Below are 20,854 nucleotides of genomic sequence, written 5' to 3'. Positions count from 1 at the left end.
CTTCGGGAATTCCAAGCGATTGCCGGACTTCCTCGCGGACAACGTCGGCGATTGAATGCACTTGATGCTGCGGCGAAGGTAACAGTTTGCGCAGCTCTTCCCGCACAATCGCTCTGATGGTGTCACGCAGGTCATCAGACTGCAGCGCCTGAACCTCCCCGTAGGTCGTCGTAGGAATGCGGCGGTTGTACTGCCTAGTGCGGATTTCTAGTGCCTTTTCGATTGTGGTGGCCTCTGAAAGGAATTCCGAGACCGTCTTCGGCGCGTTGCGCACATGTCCGGCGAAGAGTTCTTCCTTCACTCGCCGCATTAGGAAGCGAACTTTCTTTTCTTCGGACATGGCTGGATCGGCATGGCGGAATAGTCGAGTCATTTCTTCGGTGTACAGTCCGACGTTTTCATTGGGGAGCTGTACACGGGTCTCGAGAAGGGTTTCAGCCCTTTCTTTCCGGATGACGCTCGTGAAGGTGTTGAGAAATCCGGTGCGGAAGAGGTCCCATGATGTTAGCGTGGACTCTCGATTCTCGAACCAGGTCCTTGCGCCATCTTGAAGGGCGAAGTAGACATGGCGTAGCTTCTCGTCGCAGTCCCAGTTGTTGAACGTGGAGACTCGGTCGTATGCCTCCAGCCAGCTTTCTGGATCCTCGCATGGTGATCCGCGGAATGTCGGCGGCACCCTCGGTTGATGCATGACGACCGTTGTAGGCGCCACAGCGGTTGTCATTGTGGCTGTTGTCTTCTCCGTTGTGATCCTGGTCTTGTCCGGTAGGGGTCCGTATTGTGGGGGTAGTCCTTCCAGTCTGCGGCTGGCTCGACTGCCGCTGATGGTGTCGGTGTCTTCTTCGCGACGTGGGCTGGGTTCAAGGCTTGTTGGGGGCGTCCGGAACATGAACAAGCAGCACCTCCACCAGATGTCACGTGGTCGTGACGTCGACGAAGAAAGCAGTCCGCGTTTGCAGAATGAAACTGTTTATTTGGCCGAACTTGTGGCCGGGAAAATGAGAACTAGAACTACAGCAATACACGCTGTACAATGATAGCGGCGAACAGGGCGTCGTCCGTCGATCAACTGACAAGCGGCGAAGTGCGTCGGCTTTTATACAGGTGCTATCGAACTTTCCAGCGATATCGCTGTTGGCGGCGTTATCTCTCGACAAAGCTGGAACATTCTCGTGCGGCGCGCAATCTTAACGGATTGTTCCAAAACAATCGCGAAGCTTCCTACACATCACGGCGAGGCCTGCGCAGCGCGTTGCCCACAGTCTTTGTGGGTGAAGCTTCAACTCACGAAATATAAGACTTGCGGCAATATCATCGATGATATTGAATGACGTCATCACGCGATGCATCACTCGTTCCGACACCGCCGACGAGGAACGCTAATGCGGGACGCCAGTCAATGTTCGTGTTTAAAGTGGCATCTAAGGCTTTCGCCTTTTTATAACAATTGTTGGGGCTTTACGTTCCAAAACAACAATATAATTTTTAGAAACGCCGCAGTGGAGGACTCCGAAAATTACTACAACCTGGAATTGTTTAACATGCATCTAAGTCTAAGTTCACGCGTCTCAAGCATTTTCGTCCTCATCGAAAATGCGGCCGCCGCCGCCGGTATTCAATCCGGTGACCTTCGGTTAAGCAGTCGAGCACCATAATACCTAGAGCCCTGCGGCGGGTATGAGATATTCTGCATGATGAAGCAACTGTAGGTGTTTTATTCAATCCGGCGGTTTTACTTGGTATGTTAAGCGGTTTATTGGACGGGACTCGGTGACAATTCGCTATGGCGACAGTCAGGGCAAGAGCACGGGCTCCGAGAGCGAGCGGCGTTTATAAGAGGACGACCCACCAGGAGCCGCTGGAGAACGCAACCGTTAAACAGTACGAATTGCTTCGCCACAATTACCCCGGGTACGAAAAGGGAGCCGTCCGGCGACCTAACAGCTCGTCACTATGAGTGGGTCATAGTAGGCCTTGAGGCGCTCCACGTTGACTATGTCGCGCCCTCGACGGCGCATGTGCGAAGCTGGTTCGATGGGTTCGATCAAGTAGTTGACCGGGGATGTGCGCTCGACGACCCGGTATGGGCCTTCGTATTTCGGCAGCAGTTTTGAAGAGAGGCCACTTGCAGTGGTAGGGACCGAGAGCCATACGAGCGCTCCAGGGAGGAACGTAGGCTCAGAAGTGGTGGTGCCACCGCGAATGCTCTTCTGCAGCTCTTGTTCCTGCGTCGTAAATGTCTTGGCAAGCTCGCGACACTCTTCAGCAAGCCTGGCTGTGTCAGAAATAGGCGCACACTCAGATGGATCCGGCTTGTATGGAAGTATCGTGTCGATGGTGTGCGACGGGTGCCTTTCATACAGTAAGAAGAAGGGTGAAAAACCGGTAGTGCTCTGAGGGGCGGTATTATAGGCGTAGGTGACGAAGGGCAGAATGGAATCCCAATTGGTGTGATCGGCGGCGACGTACATTGACAGCATGTCGCCGAGCGTGCGTTTAAAGCGTTCGGTTAGGCCATTCGTCTGCGGGTGGTAAGCAGTAGTTTTGCGGTGAACAGCATGGCACTCTTTCAGAATGGCTTCCACGACTTCTGATAAGAAGACACGGCCTCGATCGCTGAAAAGCTCTTGGGGTGGACCGTGACGCAGTATAAATCTGTGTAGTAGGAAGGAGGCAACATCGCGCGCTGTAGCCGCTGGGAGGGCGGCGGTTTCGGCGTATCGCGTTAGATGGTCAACAGCGACGATAGCCCAGCGGTTACCAGCCGAAGTCAGAGGAAGTGGTCCATACAAATCGATGCCCACGCGCCCAAACGGACGGTTAGGGCAAGGTAATGGTTGTAGACCTGCTGGCGACACGTGCGTTACAGGTTTTCGGCGTTGGCAATCGAGGCAGGAGCGAACGAACTTCTGCACGTAGCGGTACATCCTACGCCAGAAGTATCGTTGTCGAATGCGGTGGTAAGTTTTGGATACCCCAGAGTGCGCGCATTGCGGGTCAGAGTGGAAGGCTTCGCATATTTGAGAACGCAGACTGCGGGGTATCACTAGTAGCCGCTGGCGGCCGTCGGCGTTGTAATTCCGTCGGTGCAGGAGGTCGTCACGAACGGCGAAATGGTGGGCTTGACGACGCAACGCGCGAGTGGATGGTGTTGCCGACGGATCAGTGAGCAAGTCGATCAGCGACGTGATCCATTTATCCTTGCGCTGTTCGGTAGCGATGGTGTGAACGTTGATTGAAGCAACAGCCACGTGAGGTACTGAGCAGGGGGCATTGTCGTCAGGCAAGGGGGAGCGCGAGAGGGCGTCGGCGTCAGCATGCTGGCGTCCGTTGCGGTACAGCACGCGGATGTCGTAGTCCTGCAGGCGAAGTGCCCAGCGCGCGAGACGGCCTGAGGGATCCTTCAATGACGACAGCCAGCATAGTGCATGATGGTCGGTGACGACATCAAATGGGCGACCATACAAATAAGGTCGAAACTTTGTAAGGGCCCATATGATCGCCAGGCACTCTTTTTCCGTGACTGAGTAATTGGTCTCGGCTCTGGTAAGCGTACGGCTTGCGTATGCCACGACGAATTCGGGGAACCCTGGTTTGCGCTGCGCAAGGACAGCGCCGAGGCCTACACCGCTGGCGTCCGTGTGTACCTCCGTTGGGGCCATAGGATCGTAGTGGTGGAGTATGGGAGGAGACGTCAACAAACGACGGAGCTTTGCGAACGCGTAGTCACACTCGGACGAGCACGAATCTAGTGGTCCGTTACTTCCAAGGAGCTTCGTCAGCGGCGATATGATGGTGGCAAAGTTTCATATGAAGCGTCGAAAGTACGAACACAGTCCTACGAAACTGCGCAGTTCTTTTACGGACGTAGGTTTGGGAAATTCGGCCACGGCCCGAAGCCTGGCCGGATCGGGAAGGATTCCGTCCTTGGACACGACGTAGCCGAGGATTGTCAGCTGCCGTGCTGCAAATCGGCACTTCTTCAGATTCAGTTGGGGGCCGGCGTTGCGCAAACGCGTCAAAACATGCCGCAGACGTTGGAGATGCGTGGAGAAGTCCGGAGCGAAAACCATGACGTCGTCTAGGTAAGACAAGCACGTGTGCCATTTCAAGTTGCGCAAAACGGTGTCCATCATGCGCTCGAAGGTCGCGGGCGCATTACACAGACCAAACGGCATGACGTTGAACTCGTACAAGCCGTCAGGCGAGACAAAGGCTGTCTTCGGTCGAGCGTCATCCGCCATGGGTACTTGCCAGTACCCCGTGCGCAAATCAAGAGACGAAAAGAATTCGGCTCCTTGCAGGCTGTGAATTGCGTCGTCGATTCGCGGCAGCGGATAAACATCCTTGCGAGTGATCTTGTTGAGCCGTCGGTAGTCCACACAGAACCGCACGGAACCGTCCTTCTTCGCAACGAGAACAACGGGAGACGCCCATGGGCTGTCCGAGGGCCGAATAACGTCGCGTCGAAGGATATCGTCGACTTGCTCATTAATGACCCGCCGTTCTGCGGAAGACACGCGATATGGACGTTGCCGCAGTGGTGGTTGGGCGCCGGTGTCGATGCGATGCGTAACAGTGGAAGTGCGGCCGAGAGAAGTTTGCCCGACATCGAAAGAAGAACGAAATTCTTCCAGCAGGCACAGAAGTTGGGAACGCTGGACCGATGTGAGGTCGTCAGCAATGGAGGACCTAAACACATCAGCAGGTGACGAATCGGACGCGGAAACAGCACTGAGCGTACCGGAACTGGGACAGTGCGTGTCATCGGGTGCGTCCATAACTTGTGCGTCTTCGAGGGGTTCCACTCTGCCAAGACATTCCCCTCGCACTAACGTAACAATGTATGGAGATGGGTTGTGAACAAAAATAGCGGTAATGCCCTGAGTGACCTGGACGGTCGAGAAAGCTACCAGCAAGCCTCTCCTTGTGCAAACATGGTCCGATGGCGAAATGAGTGCAATGGTGTCGGAGAGACCGGCGCAGTGGACTGACACAGCCGTCGACGAGTTTGGAGGCACTTTGGTATCGTCTTTGACGAGGATCTTGCTCGATACCGATGAAGTGTCTGCCGACGTCAGATCTGAGAACGGGGAGAGTTCAATTTCGGCTTGTGCGCAATCAATTACGGCGTCGTGGCGGGAGAGAAAATCCCATCCCAGGATGATGTCGTGAGAGCATGCAGCAATTATAATGAACTCGACATCGTACAGAACGTCCTGAATGACGACTCGAGCTGTGCATATTGCTGTAGGATGAATATTCTGGGAGCTGGCTATACGGAGAGACATCCCAGAAAGTGGCGTCCTCACTTTTCGTAGTAATCGGCTCAATTTTTGGTCCATAACGGATACGGCGGCTCCAGTGTCGACAAGGGCAGATGCGGGAACACCGTCGACAAACACGTCTATCACGTTCGATGGGCTTCGCTGAGGGCTTTCGCAGTTCGATAGCGTCGCAGCCCTTGCCTCCTGGACTGCGACGAGTAGTTTTCCTGGTCGCGTGCGACAGGACGTGGCCGCATCGGCGACAGTGAGCGACGTCGTGGAGACGGAGAGCGCCGAGTAGATGGAGCCTGGCGTGACGTCCGCGACAGAGGCGTAGGTGGGGCGTAAAATGTGCGGTTTGACTGGCTGGTGGCGGGCGACACGACTTGAGGCGGTTGGACGCGATTGCAGTAACGTGCCACGTGGCCGGCGTAACCGCATGCGAAGCATATGGGGCGGTTGTCAGGTGTGCGCCATCGGTTTGCTGCAGCAGGGCCCGCCCATGGCGCAGGACGTGATTGACGGGGTGGCGACTGGTATGGCTGCATCGTTGGCTGCAGTCGTGACCTCTGCATGACGTCGGCGTAGGTAGCCGGCACAGCCGCTTCGAAGGACTGATGTCTAGCGGCGGCTTCGGCGTAATTGTGTGGGGCAGCCGTAGGTATTACTGGGGACGTCCTGGCGACAACTTGGGCGTAACTGAGTGGTGCAGGAGCTGGATGGTGCTGGTGGTACTCAGGCATGACCTCCGCGATTTCCTGCTCAATCGCTCGACGGAGGGGAGGGAGAAGAGTGGTTGACGGCTGTTGAACGTACTGAGGTTGAGCAAAGTCCAGCAGAGAGAACTGGCGCGCAATTTCCTCGCGCACGAATGACTTCACCTCTGCGAGCAAGGCGGAGTGGTCGGATATGGTCGACAAGCCAGCGAGCTCGGCGTCGCGGGATGGAGAGCGACGGGTCATCGACCGCTGCCGGCGCAGCTCCACGTAGCTCTGGCAGAGCGTGATGACCTCGGCCACTGTGCTGGGGTTTTTGGCGAGCAGCAGCGTGAAGGCATCGTCGTCGATGCCTTTCATAATGTGCCTCATCTTGTCAGATTCCGACATGGTCGCGTCGGCTTTCTTACACAAATCGAGGATGTCTTCAATGTAGCTGGTAAAGGTTTCGCCGGCCTGCTGAGCTCGTTCTCGCAAACGCTGTTCGGCCTGCAGCTTACGAACGTCAGGGCGGCCAAACACGTTGATGCTGGCGGTCTTGAAGTCGGACCACGTCGTAAAATCGGATGCGTGGTTGTTGTACCACAGGCCGGCCACACCCGCGAGGTAGAAAACCAAGTTGGTCAATTTTCCCGCCTCGTCCCATTTATTGGGGACACTCACGCGTTCACAGATCGCGGGCCAGTCCTCCACGTCGGTCCCATCTGCGCCAGTGAAGACTGGGGGGTCGCGGATACGAGGGACACCGGGACATGAGGTCTGTGTAGGCGGAGGCGTCTGCTGGGCGGCGTCTTGAGGCATGGTAGCTGGTAGGGTACGGGATCGAAGCTCCAGAGGCATCGAATGGGAGCACAGCACTCTCCACCAATTTGTTAAGCGGTTTATTGGACGGGTCTCGGTGACAATTCGCTATGGCGACAGTCAGGGCAAGAGCACGGGTTCCGAGAGCGAGCGGCGTTTATAAGAGGACGACCCACTAGGAGCCGCTGGAGAACGCAACCGTTAAACAGTACGAACTGCTTCGCCACAGGTAAAAGAACGACGACAAAGGGGGACTTACTGAACTGCAAATTCTACGTGACAAGAACATACCATTTCCTAAGTTTCGGTGTATTGTGAACACCCGCATGTGCCGTAGCATAGCAGTCTATGTAATCACTAGCCCCACCTCCGGCGCCGTTACGACAGCAAAACTTATCGTAAGTAAGGAGGGTAAGGGAACTGAGGGTGAAGACAAGGGAAAGGTGGAGGGGAAAAGCACACGGTAAAGCGTATAATCGAGATCAACGCGTCCGTCACAGACTAGCGCCGCCTATAACTTGGAAAAAGTAGGGGAAGCAATGCACAATCGAAGAATGCTGTTAAATTGTGTCATGGTAAAGCGCTCTCATCGCTCTTCTAGTAACGTCTCCCACCATAACGCTGGCGCGTCCAGTGTTACACTACGCCATCTTCGACGTGCTTCTATCAGCGACAATGAGGAACGGAAAATACCGACCATGTGCGCAAGCAATTTATCAAATATGCCATTTCTGACATTTACTATAGCTGATCGCACATTTGCCTTCAAGCAGGTGGTCCTGCTCAAAACTACCGGGCGGCCGACGTTAATGTGGCTATCGAAATGAGAGAGATCCTTATGAACCAGTAGTCTGTACTGCGTACAATACAAATCCCTTATACTTTATCATATGCGGACAACGAAATGTTTCGGAATGCATCTGTGTATGTGCGCTTTATTTTTTTTCTACAAAATTCGATGTGTGCCTACTTCAACCCAACTTCGCCATCTTTGTTAAGAGGGCGGGAAAGCGCTAAATCGTCGCCGGTAAACCAGAAACAGCAAAAAGAAAAAAATCCCTCACGGGATAAGCTTTCTCGCAGTGCGAAAATTATTGAACGTAAAAAGGAAAGACATAGCTATAAGGTTTTACTTTATGCTACGTAAGCTAGAAACAATACCTTTCGAGGACTATATATCCAGCAACGCAGTGAAAAAGTGCACGCTTCTGTTCGGCAGAGTCGGCTGTGCTGCCACAGAAAGTTGTCGCGAGCTATAAAACAAATGATAAAACATTTAGTGTGTTTTCGACATCCAACACACAAAACAGAACACAAGGAACGAGTGACAGCCGACGAAGACAGCACCTGTCTTCCTCGCTTTGCACTCCGTCTTTGTCTTGTGTGCTAGATGCTGAAATGGAATATGCCAACATTACCAAACTTACGCTGTTAGATGCGAACAGGGGCGTAGCCAAGGGGGGGGGGGGGGTTGAAACCCCCCCGAAATTTTTCAATTTTGCTTGCGCATATATACACGCACACATACAAACGCACGCACGAACATACATAAAGTATGGTTGAACCCCCCCCCCCCCGAAAAAAATTTCTCGCTACGCCTCTGGATGCGAAGCAGCTTTTGCTCGGGGTTGTGTCCGGTGGTGGCGGTCCGCGCTCCAATACGCATGCGCGTCCTCTCTCTCCTCTCACGTTTCCCCCCTCTCGCGCGTATCATTCTTTCCTGCGACGACTAGGCAGCAGCGACGCCTCCGGCGACGGCTCCCCGCGTCAGCAGCGACGCCTCCCCGCGTCAAGAGCCACAGAAGCAAAGGCGGCCGATGTCAGCCTTTGCTTCTGTGGCTCTTGACGCGGGGCGCTCGTTCTCTCCCTCCTTCGCTGAAGAATCCCACGACGACACCAGTGGCATGGACTGCAGAGAGGCAGACGCACATCATCTTGCGACTTTGCGGCAGTCGATTACCTCGGACGCCGTCACTTCCACGCAGCGGGAGCTGGATGGAGACTGGAAGACAGTGCTGATTCTACGCCAGAGGAAGGCAGAGGCTCGAGAACGAAAGAAAAAAAACGAATCATCTGCCCACTGCTTCTCATCCACACATGGTTCCCTTTAGCGGGAGATGGGTTTAATTTCTTTCATTTAAAACACTATGTGCACTATTTAGGGACTGTGGTAAACCGTCCCACTTGTCTAGACAACTGTCTGGTCTTCAGTTTCAGCAGTAGTTGTGGCACAAGGTTCTCAGCTATTTTTTTTCTAATGTTATACGCCTAATATAAAACTGTTCTAAACTATCGCAAGGAACACAGCTATTTTCTACAAGAAACGAAAAACCTTAAGTAAAATTCTAGATTGTTATGGGCAGGCCCAGCTGCAATGATGGGATTACCACCACAAACGCTGTCCACTTGCGGCCCGTGAGCTGTTGCTTACTCAGAGCTCTTGGCGTAAACAAACGGCTAGTGGGATTCATGTGCAGAACAGCGAAGATTGCGCTGCGGACCCGCTCACCTTGTGTTATTTCTGTGAGCCTCAGCCTACGTGTTACGGCCATAATGCTGTGTCATACCGAATTGAAGGCGAGAGGGAAGGTTTGAGATAAAAAATAAAATCAGGAACCCTGCCCTATCGGGAAATTGGGAGGAAGTGAAGCTTGGTGAATGCGTGCCTGATCAAGTGCTCTTCTTTCTTTCTTTCTTTCTTTCTTTTTTTTCATGTAGATGCGAAGTATCTTATGGCGGAGTTCAATCTGGTGGTGGTGGTGGTGGTGTGCGGCGTGACCACCCTTACTGCACATGCGCATACCCTCTCCACACACCTGCTCTCCTCTTCCCCTCACCATTTCTCCTGTCCTCTTTCACTCTCCCACTTCCCCTTTCCACTTCCCCTCTCCCATACCCCTCTCTCCTCCACCTTTCCCCTCTTTCTCTGAAAGGCGGGCTAGACATGCCGAAATTCTCTCCTGCGCAACGCCGCGATGAGCACCAGCACCAGCGCATGCGCATCCCCTCCCCCTCTTTCTCCTCTCCTACGCTGCCCCCCTCTCGCACGCCTGTCGACCGCGTTCACAGCTAGCCCTTTGAGAATTAACGGCTAGACTAGAGGGAACACAAGACGCGCGTAGCGTTCCTCTTCGCGTTCCACGACGCGAGGTCGGTAACCTGCCCAAGGAACGCCAACGGAACGCGATCGTGCAAGCGCTCTGGCTTCGCATCGCCTCGTGGTACCCTTTAGCGGGAAATGGTGTAATTATTTTCTTTCTTTTTTGTTTGGTATTGCGCAATGCTTGCTACTAACGTAAGCATTCAGTTAAATTCTCATGATTCTCAAATTCTCAAGCCACGATAGTAGGATGGATGCATGGATGAATGGAAAGTTTTTTTAAAAAAGAGGGAGGCGCATGGCCTCTGCCGGGACAAGCGCGACTTTCAAACTATACTAATATTTGACATTGTCGTAGGGTTTGCACTTGAATATTCAAGTCACAATCACTTTAACTGACTGAGGCGGTGTGTGGTCAGGTGGTTTGTCGGACCCCCTAAACCACTCTGATGAGGCCGCTATGACTTCCATATTGCGCATATACTAACTGCGTGTCCGGGTCCGTAAGCAGCGTTACCCGATAGTTTGTGCACTGCAAAGCCGCTATGACCATTCGCCCTTTATCGAATGGGAAACATTGCCACAATAAGTAGTGAAAGTCCGCGCGGCAGCGCAGCTCGCAGTGATTGCACGTCACTGTCGCAATGTCCCGTCTTCGCCATTTAGATAAAGAATACGGTGTGTATGCAGAATTTGCGTAGACCTTATTGATGAATACTTCTTGAGAGCGCGAAAGCGGACACTTCCTGGAAAAGTGGACGGGCGGCGTAAACTGCGTAGTGCATTTTTACTGGCATGACGCAGGGACGTGTGAACGTATTGCATCGTGGCTACCGAGGGGGCCATTCAACTTAAGAGCCCAACGGGTTTACCCTGGGGGGTGAGGGCGGAGAAAGATTGGTCGACCCACCTGAAGAAGCAGCAGCGGCGTGTGCCGCCGTATTGCCCCCGGGCACATATGTATGCCCCGGCGTTCGGATAATTTGTATTGGCCTGTCGGCTTTTTCATGCCTACGAAGGATTCTTTGAATAGCAGCAGGCGTAACATCCTCCGAGGCTGGGCGAAATATTTCCGAGTAAGCAGCCTGTGAGTCGGTAAATACATGAACGGGTTTCAGTATAGTGTAGGGGAGACTTGCCGTCACTCCCCGTATGGCAAAGAGTTCGACATGCATAGGGGTACAAGTCGGTAGATGGCACCTGTAGGCCCCAGTGTACTCGGTGGTCTGCGCGCAAATCCATACTATACAAGCTTGGCCATCGGGGAGAGCAGCGTCCTTGTAGATGTCGATGGTGTCCAAGCTCGCTTCCTGTAGTTGTTGCGTAGCAAGAGCCTGGCGGGCAGTATCAGTACTGCCAAACGCAAGCCGCACGAAGGTCACTCGCTCTCACAGCGCGATAGCGCCTTGTCACGTTTGGATTGGTTTGGGTTTGTTTACGATTCAAGATGTTCAGCCAAGCATAGATAGTGGCATGCAATGAATTCCCTGTAATAAACTATTCCTTATTATAATTGCTATAGCAATTATATGGACAGTCTCGGCTGGATTTTGCCGTCGCCGTCGCCGCCGTCATGCACCGTATATGTATAAGTATGTAGATATATATAGAAAAGCCCCCAAAAAATAATTCAGAAAAATGCTTCCGAAGCGCGGAATCGAACCAGGGACCTCTTACTCCGCAGCGAGTGGCGCTAGCCACTACGCCACGAAACGCAGATCCTTCAGGTAGCTAACGGCGAGCGTTATATACACACCCTTTACCACTGGGCGGACTCAGAGACGGCTGCGCTTATAAGCGTTTCTTCATTACCAGCGAGATGGCGTTAGGAGCGCGACAGGCGCATTTAAAAGTCGTCGGCGAGCTCGCTCGCTTCTTCTTATACTTGCGCAAGGAGAACCTTGCCCTTCCGCTGTCTGCTCGCGCGGTTTTATTGTGCTGAGGGGAAGAGGGATGTTTCACGCTTTCACCGTGATGTCCGCGCTCATGTTACGGAGCGTACGAAGGCCACTCGAGCTCAAGGGACGCCGCTAAACGAACAAACAGAAGATGAGCGCGAACTATCAAGTGTCACAGCTCGACACTTGAAGCACGCTAGTTTCCTTCGCTGCCTCGGCCGCCTTTGCAACAGGAGCGCTGTTCAAACTGAGAGTATCCATTGGCGAGCGTCACTTCATATAGCATTAGTTTCTTGCTATCGCATTCATTGCTTCGGCCTTGCGGCGAAACTGTGACTTTTTATTGCAAAGCTATCAACCCCAGACAGAAATAACTGCAGGCAGTTGGCACTAAGTCGCGCAAAGCTTGGCACAGAGCAGCACTAAGTCGTCGCCGCTCGTACTACACGACCACCGACACTAGCTTGAGAGATGCGTGGCTTCCTCCTCGGTGGTACGCAGCCAGGCTAGAGTGTATTTGAAAACGCTCTATCAAGGCTATGCACTGTAGAGCGGAGGTTGCTCGCGATGTCTCCGTCGCTAGGCGTCGCTTAGCTACTGCGCATGCGCGGCTTGGCCACGTGGTGCGGTATCTGGTCTCTAGACGACGCGCTGCTTGCTTTTTAAATGCGAAGCATTGCTTAGCGAACTTCTGCGAGTTTGAGCGTATCTATCTATCTATCTATCTATCTATCTATCTATCTATCTATCTATCTATCTATCTATCTATCTATCTATCTATCTATCTATCTATCTATCTATCTATCTATCTAGCCGCCTACGTCACTCACTGCCCGTGACGTCAGGTCACGTGACCTCTCGGCGCACGTGCAACCGCGGGTGGTTGGCAAAACATTCCCGCCGCCGGCTCAGCGTGGTACAGTCGTACGGTGTTTGGCGCACGTTTTTTTTTATTTGGAACCTTTTTCTGAATCTTTCGGTTCCAAGGTTATTTGTGGTATGTGTCAAAGAACATATAAATGTGTCGTGGACTGCGTGACGAAAAATTTGCCACGCTGCTGGCTTGGAGAAGTGAACTTGGAGAAGTGAACCCACGTGGTGGTTTGTGCGAGGAACAGCGCCATCGTCTTCGAAAACGTGCCGCGTTTACTGTGGCGTGTAGTGTGCGTTGAAAGGCAGCGACGATATCGGTTCACATTTGCGGACGTTGAAATTGACAATATTGTGTGTGGTGTGTAGTGTGTGAATAACGATGCATCTTGTTTGCGAAAACATCGGCACGCGTTGTTTCTAACAGGGCAATTTGCAGTGACCGGTTGTCGACGGAACATCAGGATTGGACATTTTATTTGACGCGGTGATCTGCGAGTGCGTACATCTCAGTGTTTGTGCTGCGTGCACAAAAAAAAAAAAAAAGCGCATGATGTCCGGACTGAAAGGTGAGACTACGCATGAGCTACCAGCGTGTTTTAGCATTGCGGAACATGCATGTATGGTTTACCACGGCGAATATCCAGAACCATACGCGTATCGCCTTTTATTGGAGATATACGTCATAATGGAAGCAGTGGAGATTCTTGTTTGTCATATTCTAGTTAGCTTATCGTCACGGCTCGATATTTATGAAGTGACATTCCGAGTTTGTGTACCAAGTCTAAAGGAGAGGAGCAAGTATGGAAACACGTTGAAGGCATCAGATACAGCGACGTAACCGCGCAAGAGAATTATTGTGTTCAACATCTCTAAACTGCTCAGCGGATTATGAGGAACGCGGTAGGGGAAAACTTCGCTTTAATTTTCACGGGATTTGTTAACCGAACGCAGGCTAATGCGTGTTTCCTTCGGTTTTTTTTTTCTTTGATTCATCTCTGATCAGAATTTTGCGCCGTGTGTGAGAATCTAATTCGTGACCTCGCGCACAGTAGCCGCCAATGCTGTACATCGTTTAAAACTGCAGTGCAGATTTCGCGACGGAAATTCATGCCATGCTAATATTTCTCCAAACACCAGTCGCCGTGAAAATGTATAACGTTCGCTTCCGAGGAGCATAAGATTTTTTTATGGCTGTCATCCACGACGAGCAAATCATATGTTGAACTAACAGAATCGTTCATTACAGGCAGTAACTCTTCCTTCTAACAGCTGTGAGTTCAGAAAACAGCAATTTGCAAAAACTTCTATCGAAGTAAAGCAGACACACGCAGCGCTGCTATGCAGAGAGATCCCGCCGGCGGAACTTTCTTGCCAACCAGCACCTGCTCCGAAGGCGGGACACTGCCAGTGACGTCACACTGTTTGCAAACAGGGAGAGGTCTATAGGATATACACCAAAATTGGTATGGCGTAACGTGACTTTATGACGAACATAAATGACAGGTCATAACAGGAAGATCATGGAATCCATGTCATGAACGACATGATTTACATGCCACTGCTTTGGTGCTCTTGCGGCCGTTTCGTTAGTTTGATATACAGGAAAATTAGTATCGCGCGACGTGACTGTGTGACGAACACAAATAACAGGTGGTAACATGAAAATCATTACATGCGTGTCATGCACAGTATGACTTACGTGCCACGCTCATGGCGCGCTGGCGGCCGTTTCGCTAGCTTGATATACGCCAAAATTGGTATCGCGTGACGTGACTGTGTGACGAAAACAAATAACAGGTGGTACCATGAAAATCATGACACGCATGTCATGCACAGCATGACTTACGTGCCACGCTCATGGCGCGCTGGCGGCCGTTTCGCTAGCTTGATATACACCAAAATTGGTATCGCGTGACGTGACTGTGTGACGAAAACAAATGACAGGTGGTACCATGAAAATCATGACACGCATGTCATGCACAGCATGACTTACGTGCCACGCTCATGGCGCGCTGGCGGCCGTTTCGCCATCTTGATATACGCCAAAATTGGTATCGCGTGACGTGACTGTGTGACGAAAACAAATGACAGGTGGTACCATGAAAATCTTGACACGCATGTCATGCGCAACGTTACTTATGTCCCACACTCATGGAGCGCTGGCGGCCGTTTCGCTAGCTTGATATACACCAAAATTGTTATCGCGCGACGTGACTGTGTGACGAACACAAATAACAGAAGTTAACAGGAAAATCATGACACGCATGTCATGCACAGCATGACTTACGTGCCACGCTCATGGCGCGCTGGCGGCCGTTCGCTAGCTTGATATACGCCAAAATTGGTATCGCGTGACGTGACGGTGTGACGAAAACAAATGACAGGTGGTACCATGAAAATCATGACACGCATGTCATGCGCTACGTTACTTATGTGCCACACTCATGGAGCGCTGGCGGCCGTTTCGCTAGCTTGATATACACCAAAATTGTTATCGCGCGACGTGACTGTGTGACGAACACAAATAACAGAAGTTAACATGAAAATCATGACACGCATGTCATGCACAGCATCACTTACGTGCCACGCTCATGGCGCACTGGCGGCCGTTTCGCTAGCTTGATATACACCAAAATTGTTATGGCGCGACGTGACTGTGTGACGAACACAAATAACAGGAGTTAACATGAAAATCATGACACGCATGTCATGCACAGCATGACTTACATGTCACGCTCATGGCGCGCTGGCGGCCGTTTCGCTAGCTTGATATACACCAAAACTGGTATCGCCTCACGTGACTGTGTGACGAATATAAATAACAGGAGTTAATATGAAAATCATGACACACATGCCATGTACACCATTACTTTCGTGCCACGCTCATGGTGCGCTGGCGGCCGTTTCGCTAGCTTGATATACACCAAAATTGGTATCTCGCGACGTGACTGTGTGGCGAAGATTAATAACAGGTGGTAACACGAAAATCATGACATGCATGTCATGTAGGGTATGATTTAGATGCCTGCGCTCATGGTGCACTCCCGGCCATTTTGTTTACTGGATATATACCTAAATTGGTATGGCATGGCAAGACTGCGTGACGAACATAAATAGCACGTCACGCATCGTGTATATGTAGCAGAATATATGTTTCATTAGCATGGCATATACCAGATTATACACGCATGCATGTATGACAAACTCGCGATATATAGCGAACTAGATGTCACGACATGAATGACTTCATAAGCCTCAATGACAAACAAGACGATGTGTGCAGCTCTTTGCTGGCTGCTTCGCATTACCTCGGTTCCCACACTGCGTGGGATCTGCCGATTTTTTCTTTCTTTCTATCTTTTTATCTCTCTACTTCTTTGTCTCTCTTTCCTTGTTATTCTCTCTCTATTTCTTTCTGCATTTCTTTCTCTCTATTTCTCTCTTTCTCATTCGTTCGGTGCTACACGCTCCACTCTCGGCCCTCCTCCTCACCATCAAAACTCTACTCCTCACGCTCACTTCCCTTTTCCAGCACCTTCCTACACTATACTTCACAAGGCTACGCTATGCTTTGCTAGCATGCCTGGATAGCCGAGCGGTTGAGAAGCTCGCCTTCGGATCGGGGCTACGCTGGTGCGAATCGCACCTCGTGATGAATTTTTTTTCGGCAAAAATTTTTCTTTCTTTTACATTTCCTTCCGTGTCTGTTTCCCTCTCTCTCTCTGTACTCGTTCTGAGGTGGCCGCGCAGTGGCACATACACGTGGAGGTGTTAGTAATATTCTGCGATGGACTCACAAGGAATGATTTGCTAAACAGCTTCGCTATCATGAGAGCACCCAGAGGTAGGGGGCTAAATAGATAGATAGATAGATAGATAGATAGATAGATAGATAGATAGATAGATAGATAGATAGATAGATAGATAGATAGATAGATAGATAGATAGATAGATAGATAGATAGATAGATAGATAGATAGATAGATAGATAGATAGAAACGTTCAAGGTGCCAAAGGTTCGCTAAGAAATGCTTCGCATTTATTTAAGGGGCCCTGCAACACTCTTTGAGCATGGTCAAAAAGCGCTGCCAATCGGTAGTTGAGGCTCCCGAGAAGACGCGAGCCGAATATTATAGCGAAGCGCGCGGCCTGGAATTTACAATAAATTCTCAAAATCAGCTGAAAATCGCTCCCTCTTCTATCGACAAATGATGTATTAGTCCGCAATATATGACGTTCCACCATTGGCTGATGTTATAATCACAATAACACCCTCATTATTACTTTCGTTGTTAATTTTGAGTTCACTAAGTAGATAATATGTATGTTTATACTGTGTTATGCCGTTAAAACACAGAACAAACATTAATATTAGCACTTCCGGTCTCACCGACAGCTCGTCTGCTCGTAGTTGCGTGGTTGCGTTTTCTTCACCATGCGCAGTGCCGAAATCGTGAATATTTCTGTGCTTTTGACCATCGCCGGTTGCCGTTAAGAGTGGCATCCGTTCGAGTGTTGCCTCGTCAGCTGGAAACTGCATCGTCGGCATGTTCGCACGACCGACCGAGGTAGGGGTGCAGCATTTCTCTGATAACAATGCTGGCGCCGGCTAGTTTAGGATACCTGTGTTCGCTGTATGGCGAGAGTCCCGTTCGCTGTCTGTTCAGTATGTCATCGAGCCGTACCTCGGCGTATCCTCCCCGTAGTCTCACGTTCCCGAGAAACCGCGACACAGCAACCAAGCAGACTCGCATTTTCACGGTAGCTGCAGACAGCCGGGGGATGGGCCGGCCCGGTGCCCCACAGTCATTTCTTCTAGTCTTTAGTTATTTGTTGACAGCCCGCACTCGCTGCGCGCCCGTATTCGAAGAGCAAACAGCGTCGAAGTACCCACCCACCAGCTTAAATGCTGTCAATTCAGTACCGCCTCTGGGAGAAGGGTGCAGGCAGCTTTGCCTTGTTGAATACGATTCAAGCGCGAACAGTGCAACGAGGCGGTGTATCGGAGTGTGGGTCGAAACCCATCTCAGCTGTCATTCGTTCCAAACACGCACGCATGTTTGCGTCCATGGTTGGCAGAGCGATGAAAACACTACGGCAGTTCGAGGTGCACACCCAACATTACCAAACCGACTCGCAGTTTTCAAGCACGCGCGATACACGGTGCGATGGGCTCCGCTCGACGAGGACCACGCAAGCCGACCGGAAGTGGCGCCACAGGCCACGTGGTTGCGCCGAGACGCCAGAGAGGAAAAAATGAAGAAAAAAAATTCTGCCGGCGCTGACGTAACTCTAGGGCACCTCCTCGCACCTCCGCGCTCCCTCCTTCCACGCCCCGCGCAGCCTTCCGCGCTCTGGCGGCGTTGAGCAGAGGGAGAAAGCTGCGGAACGTGATTTCTATAATTTGGTAACACCGCTTAGATTTGACGCATTCGAAAAATTTTTGCGGCATATGACTCGTGAAGAGTCATACGTCAATAATGAGACTATTCCAATATAACTCACAAAGGTGTTGCAGGGCCCCTTCAACGTGAGAGTCCTGTAGCGTACGTGGTCAAGCCTTTTCCTCAAGACACGTGTGGCACATACCCGTTCACTACGAGACGTGGTATATGGGTATGCGCCACAGGTGATTGACAGTTTATATCTACACAGGAGCCGCGAGAACAGACATCGGTAATTTAAGTGCGACAGCTTTACGAAAAATCTACATCGGCAGCGTTGGTCCGACGAATGAAAAGAATAAAAATGAGGATTCCAGCAGCAATCTGACACAAGCATTCTGCGCGGTAATCAGGTATTCTAGCACTAGAGACACGTCAGGTCTAGCAACTGCTTTGGAAAGACACCTTTGCAGGCCTACTGTCAGTGTGACGTGAATTGTGGCTGTAGTTCTGGCTATCGTATTTCATAACAAAGCAATAATCACTACATATGTATTCCAACGCTACAGGCGTCATATCAGGTTAACATCAATTGTAGTTCCAATGATGGCTGCGCTCAGTCTAATAAACATTACATTTATATTCGTATGATGCAGAAAGTTATATTCAAGCGCTGCTACGTAGTTACGTATGACATTCACATCATCGCCCCGTAATGTGTACTTCGTTGCGGTAATAGTGACGTATGTGCTCTAACTTGAGTGCTGACGCTGCGTCAGACCGTAAGTTAGCCTTTAAACACCAGTGTTGTCGACGTGCCTGGTAAGCGGACGCTGTGCACAAAACTACAACACTTACAAAAACTCGTCGATCCACCTCGCGGCGCTTGCCTGAAAGCCAAAAAAGCAGCACAGAACTACGTGTTAACAGCTCCGCTTGAAATCGATTGCCACAAGCGTGGGATCTGCCGAGATTATTTCCATCTGTTTCTGTCTGCCTTTTCTTCTCTCTCTTTCTTTCTATGGTATGTATTACTTTCTCCTCCTCTCCCTCCTCCTCACTCTCACATCTGTCCTCCTCTCCCTCACTTGCCTTTCTCACTCTTGCTATTTGTGCTCTGCTAGCAGCTCACCTTCGGATGGCGTGTGCGTGTGTTGGAATCACGTTCTCGAAGAAACTACTTCTCCTCCAATTTCTCTCTTTCTCTATCTTTCTCTTTCCTTCTCTCTCTATTTATCTTTCTGTACTAGTCGTATCTCCCATCAGCGTTATTGCATTCCGAGCCAGAGAAATTCGTGGACGTGGCCAGAGAGCGAAGCAAAACATGAAGACAACAAGGATGAACGAGATGACCAGGAGAGCGCGTGCCGGTTCACGATGATGTTTTATTCTGGTGACAGCGCACAAACTACGTGAGCTACAACGGCTTCGCTGTTAAAAATGATGGCAGCTTCGTACTAGTGGCGCCAAGTCTGAAGAAAGAGCTGACATGAGTGGCCTTCCTTTTCTTTATATTTTTTTAACTTCTTCTTTCCTTTCTTTTTCTTTATCTCTGTTTCTGGTATCTAAGTTTTGTGGTTGTTTCTTCATACTTCTTTCTTTCCCAATTTTTGGTCCCCCTTTCTATCTTTCTCTTATCTTCGCTTCTCTCTCTCTATTTAAGCTTCCAAGTTCTTTTTCTTCCTTTCTTTCTTTCTTTGTATCTTTTCTCTGTTTCTCTCTCTTTCTTTGTTGCACTGTTTGTTGGTCTTTCTGTCTGGCTCTGTTTTTCTGTATCTTTTTTGTTCCTGTTCCTTCCTATCTCTTTCTCTGTCTTTCTAGCTTTTTATTTCTCTATTCCCTTTATTTCTCTGTATTTTTCTATTCCTTCTTATCGCTTGCTTTCTCTCTCTTTCTTTCTCTCTTTCAAGTCTTCGTTTTCATTTAACGGTCGCACCTGCTGTACATGGCAGTGGTGCATGCCCAATTACTGTGGCGCATACCGGCCCGACGTTTTTAGATGCGAAGTATCTTAAGGCGGAGCTCAATCCGCTGGTGGTGGTGGTGTGCGGCGTGATCACCCTTACTGCGCATGCGCATACCCTCTCCACACACCTCCTCTCCACTCATCCTCCCCATCCCCACTTCCCCTCTCCCCTTCCCCTCACCACTTCCTCTCTCCCCTCTCCTTCACCACTTTCCCTCTTCCCTTCCCCTTTCCACTCTTCCTCTGAAACGCGGGCTAGACATGCCGAAATTCTCTCATGCGCAACGCCGCGATGAGCTCGAGCGCATGCGCGTCCCCTCCGCTTCTCTCTCCTCTCCCACGCTGCCCCCCTCTCGCCCGCCTGTCGACCGCGTTCCCCGCTCGCCCTGCGAGAATTAACGGCCAGGCTAGATGGAAGATACGACGCGCGTAGCGTCCCTCTTCGCGTTCCACGACGCGAGGTCGGTAGCATGCCAAACGAACGCCAACGGAACGCGATCGTGCAAGTTCTCTGGCTTCGCATCGCCTCATGGTCCCCTTTAGCGGGAAATGGTGTAATTTTTTTTGTTCGCGTTGGACCGATTACGACCGGTTTAAATAGTTCCGCTGTTAAAAAAAGTTGGGGGGGGGGGTGGCGGCGGGAGTTGCGATATATCTCATGTGGCGGAGTGCCGGAATGATGACAACACTAACAGCGTGCGTTTGAGCGTTTCGGTCTGTCTTATTCCGCTATTGCGAAGGCGTAGCCTAATACCGAATTGCGTGTGCCATAGTTGCGACCGCTTCGAGTGACGCTAGCTGTGCAGGAAAAAAAACAACGAATAAACGCGTAACATATGTCCTCCGAGT

Source organism: Rhipicephalus sanguineus, chromosome 9, assembly GCF_013339695.2.
Source record: "Rhipicephalus sanguineus isolate Rsan-2018 chromosome 9, BIME_Rsan_1.4, whole genome shotgun sequence".
In the NCBI taxonomy this organism is placed as follows: Eukaryota; Metazoa; Arthropoda; class Arachnida; order Ixodida; family Ixodidae; genus Rhipicephalus; species Rhipicephalus sanguineus.
This window is presented reverse-complemented; position numbering follows the sequence as displayed.